Raw genomic sequence first — 6,963 nt, 5'->3', positions numbered from 1 at the left:
CAAAGCCAGCCTCTGCAACACAATGAAACCTCATCTTCTATTTTTTTAATTTCATTTCCGTTTTAAAATTTCATTGTATTTTGAGATAGGTTCTCATGTGTTGAATTTCTGATATTTTTTGCTTCCACTTTCCAAGACTTGGGATTAGAGGCCGGTGCCACCACAGCCAGCTGAAGTAGTGCTGGGACTAGAACCCAGGGCTTCATGCCTGCTGGGAAAGCACTCTACCAACCGAGCTACACGCCCAGCTCAAAACTCTTAAACAAACTAGAAAACATCCTGGCTGGAGAGATGGCTCGGTGGCTAAGAATATTTATTGCTCCTACAGAGGACCCGGGTTAGGTTGCCAGCACCTACCTAGTGTCTCACAACTATCCAGTTCAGGAGATCTGGTGCCTTCATTCTGATCTCCAAGAGCACAAGGCACACCTGTGGGACGTGTACATTCGTACAGGCAAAACACTGAGAGAAATACAATAAATCTAGAAGAAATATCCATGTGTGCTGGTGTACACACACATGGAATCCCAGTGGCATGGAGGTTGACTTACTATAGCCACAAGTTCAAGGCCAGCTTGATCTACATGGTGAGTCCCAGAACTGCACACCCAGAAGATAGCTGTACGGTTTGGCTTCTGCAGATAGAAATCTCCACCCAGACACTGCTGTGCCCTGTTCATCTCTGACTGAAAGGCCTTTGAGGACTCTGGATCATTCTAGGCAGGAATAGATCTAGCATGCAGGGAGGATTCCAGCAATGCCCGTGACTTCTAGCTCCCGTAAGCGTCCTCACGGCGCTCTGTAGACCGAGCTTCCGAGAAGTATGCGGAACATGGTAGCTTTGTTGAACTTCTCCTGTGCTGACATCAGCTTGCTCTTTTTGTTTGTTTGGGGGTTGGGGGGAGTACTGTTGGTTTGTTGTTTAAGATGGGGTTTCTTTGGGTAGCCTTGGCTGTCCTAGTCTCACTTTGTAGACCAGACTGGCCTCGAACTCACAGAGATCCACCTGCCTCTGCCTCCCCGGAGCTGGGATTACAGGCGTGCGCCACCACTGCCTGGCTAGTCTGCTCTTTATGCTGAGGAGAACATTAGGCAAAGCTAGAAACTTCTGGAAATGTCCTCAGTGCAGGTGTGGTGAGCTGTGGTAGTTTGGTTACTGATTGTCCCTGGCCTTGTGACAGCCCCAGACTGAGCCTCCTAGACTGTGTTCTAGCAGGGATGCAGCACAGAAGGCTGTGACTCCTAGAAATTTGAATATGTCACCCTGCACTGACTTCTTAACTACAAATATGTGAGCATTGAGCTCCTGCCTCCTGGGGGTAACTGCAGGGGCTCCAGAGTCTCCACCTGTCCTGTTCACCCATGGGATGAAACAGCTGGATAGTGACCGTGGGGAGCTGCTGTCTTCTGGGGACCATACCCTACAGAATGGGTGGTCAGCTTCCTTTCACCTGTCATGGACCTCCCCCGAAAGATGGAGCCTGTTAATAGGATGGATATAGAAATCTACCACAGGGGGCTGGCAAGGTGGCTCAGTGAGGAAAGGCGCTTTCTGTCAAACCAGTAACCCAAGTTCAATCCTCTGGATCCACATAGAGACACTGGACTCCCACAGGTTTTCCTCTGATCTCCATGTGAATGCCACGGGACAGGCACCTCCCCTACACACACACACACACACACACACACACACTAAATGAAGGTGTTGGGAGGGGAAAGGGAGGCAAGCAGGCAAACTTGATAAAGCCATCAATCAGCTTTTAAACCAGGTAAAGTTTGAGAGCCCTGTGGAAAGACGGAAGATCCTCTGTAGAGGATTTTAATCTAATTTTGTAAAATTAGATTAATTAAAAAAGAAAAGAGTCCCAGATAAATTGCACATTTATTTATTCATTTATTCATATCATGTGTGTGCAGGGGCATAGCATGCCACAGTGTGAGTGTAAGGGATATTTTAGGAGAGCCAACTCTCGGTTCTCTCCACGGAGATCCAGGGGACTAAACTTAGGGACTCAGGCTTGGTGGCAAGCCCCTTATCTACTGAGCCTTCCCCCCCAGCCCATGGGTGAGTGTTTTAGAGAGACATCCTGGAAAGACTTTTAATATCAGAACCTAAGTATCTTACGCACCATAAGGATTTAGAGCTGGGGGGGGGGGGAAGCACCGTGAATCTTCATTGTCAGTAACCTTACTATTTACAAAGGAGATGAATTTGAGTAAACACTGAAAGAACAAGCCGACACAAGTCCACATGTGACATGGCTCACACGTTCCCTCAAAGGGCAGAGAGAATGAATAGTCCATAGGCTTTATAATACCCTCCCAGTGTGTCTTCCTGTCCCCAACCCCATCCATTCACCTCATGCCTTCCAATGGCAAGTTTCAATGGCATGTTTCAATGGCAAGGCCTGGAAACAGCTTTGTAAGATCGCAGTCTAGCATGACTGTGCTGGAGTCTCTTGCTCTGCCATTCCCATTTAAAGGGGTTCATCTCCCCCGCCCCCCATGCATTTGGCAGGACTTAGAGGTCCTGCAGGGCCGGCTTTTACCTTGCCTGCACACTCTTCCACAGTCATGCTGGCCTCTCAGATCTTTTTGATCTGTTGGGCTACCTCTAAACTCCATGACGTTCTTCATCTCAAAGACACAGAGTTCAAGTCTTAGGCAAGTTAGCATCAACATCAACCATTTGGAGAAGGCAAGGTTGCTTCTGCAAAGGAGAAAAAGGACACGGTTGGATGACATGAAGGAGAGAGAAGACATGTTTTGGGAGTTTGAGAAAAAGATCTCAATAAAAGCCCATTAAATAACCTACAACTGGGGCTGGAGGGATGGCTCAGTGGTTAGGAGCACTGACTGCTCTTCCAGAGGTCCTGATTAAGAACACTGACTGTTCTTTCAGAGATCCTGAGTTCAATTCCCAGGAACCATATGGTGCCTCACAACCATCTGTAATGGGATCGGATGCCCTTTTCTGGTGTCTGAAGACAGCTATTTTTATACATAAAAATAAATATTTTAAAAAATTTTCTTTTAAAAGAAAAAATAACCTACAACTAATTTAGAAGGTTTTTTTTTTGTTTGTTTGTTGTTTTTTTGTTTTTTGAGACAGGGTTTCTCTGTATAGCCCTGGCTGTCCTGGAACTCACTCTGTAGACCAGACTGGCCTCAAACTCAGAAATCTGCCTGCCTCTGCCTCCCAAGTGCTGGGATTAAAGGCGTGCGCCACCACTACCCAATTTTAGAAGGTATTTTTTAAAGGTTAAGGACACACAGGCTGTGAATGAAGCTCAGTTGATAGAATGTTGCCTTACATACGTGAAGCTCTTGGTTGTCAATTCTCACCACTGGCAGGGTTGGCAGTGTTGTAGGCATCTAAAATGTGGTATTGGAGTCTTTATTTTTATTTATCCTGTGTCAGAGAGAGAATGGGACACAGTAACCCTGGTGGGCTTCTAACTTGATACAAAGTGACCTGGAGCTGCTGAATCCCCTACCTCAGCTTCCCAGTTAGCTGGGATTACAGGTGTGCAATAGCTGCCCAGTTCATGTGATCTCAGGATTAGGCCAGGGCCCTGTGTGCCCTAGGGAAACACTCTATCAACTGAGTGGCACCCTCTGCCCCGGAAATCTTAACATGTGTTATTATTATTTTAATTTATGTATATGAGTGTTTGCCTGCATGCACGGTAGTGCACCAGGTACATGCCTGGTACCCACACGAGCCACGAGAGGATGTGGGATCCCCTGGAACCGGAGCTACAGAAGGTTCATAGCCACAATGTGGGTTCTGGGGATTGAACCTGGGTCCTCTTCAAAAGCAGCAAGTGCTCTTAAGTACTGGAGCTATCTCTCCAGTGTCCCACTTCTGGAAGTCTTTCTTAATCATCTCATTGCAGCTACCAGGTCTTGTTCGTCAGCCCTCCATTCTCTTTAACTCAGGACAATGTCACCCAGAGCCCCTCAGATACATCGTGGTCCCTCTGTTGAGCGGCCCTTCTCTCCACAACTGCCATCGTCACCATGGCTTCTTACAATCCCTTTTCTGGGATTGAGGAAAGCCCTTTGGGCTCCCGGTGCAGTGGCTTCCCTATTCACTTCTATCCTCGCCCGGAGCAGCATCCACCATTCAGCCTCACACTTGACCCTCACAGCAGCCCTGCAGTCCTTAGGGGGTGGTACCCAATTCCCAATTAGTATCTAGTTCAGAAGGGGCATAATGACCTAGATCCAGCTGAGGCCCCCAAAAGCCTAGACAACACCAGATACGCTTGTTGTGCATTCTCAGTGCTATTGTCCACATTTTTGGAAAATACTTTCTTTGAGGCAAATCAGCAGCAGCATTATGAGGCCAAGCTCCCCACTCCTCTGTGCCCTGCCCCCTCCTGCAAAGCCCAACTGCTCTTCTCACCCAGGCCAACCCCAGAGCCTTGCTTGTGGGACTTACCATCAGCTTCACTGATCTGCAGGCAGAGGCAGAGGCAGAGGCAGAGGCAGAGAGGCATGCAAGGGAATATGAGACGGACACTGTCCTTGCCCTGGTTCCTCCCCCTGCCACCCTTCCCTCCTGTCCTAAGAAACCCAAGCCCTGCTGGAACGGAGCGTTCCTTTCACGCGTCTGTGCCTTTGCACAAACTGTTCAAGACTAAAGCTCTCCCTCCCACAGTCTCCACCTCCGAAGTGCCTACAATCTGCAAGACTGCTTGGGTGTCACCTCTGCAAAGCCTCCCACCTTCCCGGTGAGAAGGGGGTAGTGGGCGGGGATGTGATAGGGTGCCGGCCTAGGTGCAACTGTAAGGGCAAGGGAGACCCAGGTCATCCTTTGAAAAAGAAAATTTCAAAAGTAGGATTATAAACACAAAGACATAGTTTTAAATACCAAACACATTAATGCACCAAAGAAAAGCTGCAATTGGACTAGCCCCAGATAACGATAAGATTTATTAAAATATGAGGCTGGAGAGATGGTTCTGAGGTTAAAAGTACTTGTGCTTTTAGAGGACTAGAGTTTGGTTTCCAGTGCCCACGTTGGATGGTTCACAAGCTCCTGATGGCTTGTAATTCCAGATCCAGGGGATGGTTTTCTCAGGGCACACACACACACACACACACACACACACACACACACACACACAAGGGAGTTAATGAAATAAATCTTTAAAAAATATTTATGCAAAAGAATCATTTACAGAGCCTCACAGGAACACTAATCCAGTAGCAAATGCACATTTTAAAGACCTGCAAGAAGGGTCCTCATTTTCCCAAGACCAGGGTGACCTGAAGCATCCACACACAGTAGGTGATCATCATTTGTTGAATGATAGGAACAGACAGGACTTTCCAACTCATTCTAGAAAACCCAAAACAGTATTTCTGAGTAACACTGAACAATAGGGCAGGAAGCAGCTTCCTCCTCCAGGGACCCCCTTCCAACCCTTGGAGGCAAGCTGCGAGCTGGAACAGGAAGCCCCCCAGCCACCATCTTCCCTTTCCCCACTCCCCCAGGGGCTTCCCATCCTGTTCCCACCTTCTCTCCTCTCCTAGGTGGGTAAAGAAAAAGCACTTGCACTGGTGGCAAGCCAACAAGTGGGGCACACAGAGCCATCCTGCCCACAGGCGCAGCCCTCAGGAATAAATGGAAAAGCCGAGGGACAAAAGATGGCTTAAAGCTTGGCAGCAGCAAGACAAAAGGCCCCAGAGTTTACAGAGAGATCTTCTAGAAGAGCAGTGAAAGGGAGGCCCTTGGGGGGGGGGGGGGACCTCACTTAAGCCGACTGCCTCAATACCAGTCACACTCCTTGTTTCTAGGAGTTTGGCTATTGACCCCATACTCAGTTTTCTCTGAGGCCTCAATTTGCTGGGTTGCTGGTAATCAGTAAGTACTAGGCTCTACATATCACGCACTTGAATCTGCCCCCTGACAGAAACAATAGTGTGAAGATAAGGTCATCCCAGAGTGGATTTCCCCAACCTCCAGGCCATTGAATATACCCACAGGCATTTCTGGAAGCTTCTACTACTACCAAAGGCAGGATCATCCAAATACCTGTGGTCTTGTGTATTTTGTACAGGTGTGTTTTAAATCCCTCCTCAACATCCTTAGCAGGAACAATTCCAACAGTACAGAAAAGGAAAGGAGGGGCTGGAGAAATATCTCCGTGGTTCAGAGTGTATACTGCTCTTGCAAAGGACCCAAGGACCCAAATTTGTTTTCCAGTGCACACATAGGGTGGCTTACAACTGTGGTGTTTTACAAAACGTGGCATAATAATGCAAGAGACAGCACTTTTTCTGGCCCTGCCAAGGTGTCCCCTCGAACAATCAGACCTGGTATACAAGGAATTTATTGGGGGGAGGGAGCCAGGGAGCAGAACTGGGACCTGGAAAGGGGTAGAGGCAGAGGGAAGGGGACAGAGAGGAAGAAAGTAAGAGAGGAAGAGGCTGGCTGGGACACCTGTGGAAAAGAGAGAAGGGGAGAGGAAGAGAGAGGGGAGGATGGGTAGGAGAGAGAGAGAGAGAGAGAGAGAGAGAGAGAGAGAGAGAGAGAGAGAGAGAGAGAGAGAGAGAGAGAGCGCCAAGCAGTCTTTATAATGCCTGGAGCATACCTGAGGCAGAGACAGTGGTTGTTGCTAGGTAACTGCTGGGCAGAGAGCCTAGAGGAATTGCTAAGAACCACCTGTAATTCCAGCAGGGATTGGACGCCCTCTTCTGGCTTCTTCAGGCACCTGCACTCACATGCTTATATCCCTCCCTCTGACAAATAATTAAAAATAAAGTAAAATTTTAAAAAGGAAATGGGCCTGGAGAGATTTTTCTGATATATACACAGCCTAGATCTGTCAGATCTTTATGCTGATTTTCTCCTGACTGTTGTAAATCCTTCAGGACTTGAACTTACATGGTGGCTGGACACATTTTACAATAGGTAGAATAATACAATTTTGTGGCATCTACACATTTTTT

At 47.8% G+C, this 6,963-nt stretch overlaps 1 long non-coding RNA gene across 1 annotated transcript; it reads right to left on the bottom strand.

Annotated features, from left to right (window-relative positions):
* Nucleotides 1-1,882: 1,882 nt before the first annotated feature.
* LOC143442317 (uncharacterized) lies at nucleotides 1,883-4,658 on the bottom strand. The gene is made up of 3 exons (XR_013110383.1): nucleotides 4,448-4,658; nucleotides 3,319-3,412; nucleotides 1,883-2,710 (listed from the first exon to the last, which is right to left on the bottom strand). It is a non-coding gene; the product is annotated as an uncharacterized LOC143442317 (long non-coding RNA).
* Between the last annotated feature and the right edge of the window lie 2,305 nt (nucleotides 4,659-6,963).

This window comes from Arvicanthis niloticus, chromosome 5 (assembly GCF_011762505.2).
Source record: "Arvicanthis niloticus isolate mArvNil1 chromosome 5, mArvNil1.pat.X, whole genome shotgun sequence".
Taxonomy (NCBI): domain Eukaryota; kingdom Metazoa; phylum Chordata; class Mammalia; order Rodentia; family Muridae; genus Arvicanthis; species Arvicanthis niloticus.
Note: the sequence above shows the minus strand (reverse complement) of the source record. Positions and strands in the feature narration are given on the sequence as shown.